The following is a 3,078-nucleotide window of genomic DNA, read 5'->3' as shown; positions in this document are numbered from 1 at the left end:
AAATCGGATTTGGATCCCGACCCTCCATGACCTTCGTGAATTGATCATGAACGAAGCGCATAAATCAAAATATTCCATACATCCGGGATCGGATAAGATGTACCAGGATGTGAAGGAGTTCTACTGGTGGCCGGGTATGAAAAAGGATATAGCCACATACGTCGGCAAGTGCACGACGTGTGCGAGGGTTAAAGCGGAGCACCAGAAACCTTCGGGAATGTTACAACAACCGGAAATTCCCGAATGGAAGTGGGAGCAGATCACGATGGATTTTGTGACACACCTCCCCAAGACGTCCCGAGGACATGATGCAATTTGGGTAGTCGTGGATCGATTAACCAAATCGGCACATTTTATCCCGATTAGAAATAATTATAACACTGAGAGACTTGCGCAGATTTATATAAATGAAATTGTGTCCCATCATGGGATACCCATCTCAATCATCTCTGATCGGGATAGCCATTTCACCTCCAAGCTTTGGCAAGCTGTGCAAGAAGCGCTGGGAACGCGTATTAATTTAAGCACAGCCTACCACCCTCAGACCGACGGTCAGTCTGAGAGGACCATTCAAACCCTGGAGGATTTGCTTCGTGCATGCGTACTGGATTTTAAGGGAAATTGGGATCAACATCTCCCACTCGTTGAATTTTCCTATAATAACAGTTACCATAGCAGTATAAAGGCAGCGCCTTACGAAGCATTGTATGGACGGAAATGCCGATCGCCACTCTGCTGGACTGAAGTGGGCGACGCACAGGTTATTAGATCAGATCTGGTCCAGGAAACGACCAGCAAAATTCTTGAAATTAAAAACAATCTGAAGGCCGCGCGGGATCGGCAGAAGAGTTATGCAGATAACCGTAGAAAACCGTTATCATTTGAGGAAGGTGATAAAGTGTATTTGAAAGTATCACCGTGGAAGGGTGTGGTTAGATTTGGCAAGGCGGGGAAGTTAGCCCCTAGATATATTGGACCATTCGACATTACTGCGAAAATCGGTCCTGTAGCATACCGATTAGAACTGCCTGATGAACTGAGTGCAGTTCACAACGTGTTCCACGTGTCGAACTTGAAAAGGTGTCTGTCGGATGAGACATCGGTGTTACCTTTAGAGGGTGTTCAAATAAATGATAAGCTCAACATTGTAGAGGAACCCATAGAAATAGTAGATGGGAAAATCAAGCAACTTAGACACAATAAGATCTCGTTGGTCAAAGTTAGATAGAATTCGCAGCGAGGCCCAGAATATACATGGGAACGAAAGGACGAATTTCGGAAGAAATACCCCCACCTATTTCCTCAAAAGGAAGTAGTTGACGCTTAAAATTTCGAGGACGAAATTTTTATAACGGGGGGGGGGAATGTAACGATTCCGGCAAATTCAGGTATACCCTAGCCGGAATATACTATTTACGTGTTATTCAATACTAAATATATGAATTATAATGTGTTTATACGAGTATATAGGATTCACAGTACGAATTATACTCGAATGAACAACTAGTCGTATCGGGATTACGATTAATCGATGAACGATTATTGAAACCCGAACGAATCGGGAATTACATTATAGACAAAATATATAATGTTTAGTGATGTTTACGAAGTATTAAAGCTTCGGGATAAGTGAATTATAGCACAGAAAAAGAATGGTAAGTTTAATGGTACATCAGTACGCTAAACGAAACCTTTAACGCCAAACCAAGCAAGAGATAATCAATCAAGCCGAAAAAGATGCGTAATCATTAATAAAATGATGTTTTAAGTCAATAAATGTCATGGTTTAAGTTTTTAAAGTTTTTAAGTCGGTTTTATGTAAATTTTATTTTAACCCGAAAAACGACCATTTTAGGCTCGTTTTAAGCCGAATTACGAGTTTAAACGAGAAACGAACTGAGCCAGATTATCCAAAACATTATCCGGATTACGAAAATCCGAATGTGTGGCCTAGAATGGATGTGTGGGCCCCACCCCACACATGACCTTGGACCGATCGGTCCTTGTGCACACACATACACACTTCATTTCTTTTTTCTAACACTCCAAACTCTCAAAACTCTCTCAAACCTTCAACATTCATCCAAGTTCTTGATTTCCAACCAAGATTTACAAGGTATAACGCATGTTTTAATGCTTGAATCTTGTTTCCAACTTCATGATCTTGAGAAAAGGAGGTTTCAAATGTAAAAATGGGTGAAAACCCGAGTTGAAACCGATTCTCGCATGATCAAGTGATGTATACAAGTTATACAAAGGATCTTGATCCAAGTAATGAGTTAAAAGAGTTTAGAACGAAATTTTACGGTTGAAATCTTGTAAAATGAGTTTCCATGTGAAAGACGGGTGAAAACCCGAGATGAAACCGACTCTTGCATGATCAAGAGATGTATACAAGTTATACAAGGGATCTTGGTCCAAGAAATGAGTAAAAAGAGTCGAGAACGGATTTTTACGGTTAAAACCTTTGTTTTTATATCAAAACCGACACTATGAAAGAAATGGTTTGATTGTTGGTGTAACTTGCTTGGTATGGTGTTATTGTGCTTGTAGGTGTTGTATCTAGTTGCTAGTAAAGGCTAGAAATCAAGATCTTTGCGATCTAAGGCTAGAAACACAAGGTAGTTCGGTTTTCGTGTGGTTCTATGATTTTGGACAGATTGTAGTGTGCTTAGAGTCGGGTCATGAAATTTCACAGAGATGATCTACACATGAAAATATGAGATCTGTGAATTCTTGGTAATTTTTGGATAAAGGATGAATATTTGGTGAATTTAATGCTCGGTTTTGACTAAAAATGGTGAAAAATAGCTAAACATGATGAAAAATTCTGGAAAATTTAAGATAAGCTCTTTATAACATATAAAAGTCACACACAAAATTTGAGCTCAGTTGGAGAAGTCTAAGTGGGCTTTTCGGTAAAACGAGTTCTAGGGCTTTCTAGTTCGGTTTTTGTGAAAATGGCTTGAAAAATGAGTTTTGGGTTCTGGAAAAATTCCAGGGAGTTATGAGGATGGCAGGGATCATCCCGGAAAAATTTGGGATTTTTCTAAAGTCTTTTGGTATTTTTGACATATT

Source organism: Bidens hawaiensis, unplaced genomic scaffold, assembly GCF_021521415.1.
Source record: "Bidens hawaiensis isolate Kalapana, Puna unplaced genomic scaffold, B.hawaiensis_p1.1 tig00036820_1, whole genome shotgun sequence".
Classification (NCBI taxonomy): Eukaryota; Viridiplantae; Streptophyta; class Magnoliopsida; order Asterales; family Asteraceae; genus Bidens; species Bidens hawaiensis.
Note: the sequence above shows the minus strand (reverse complement) of the source record.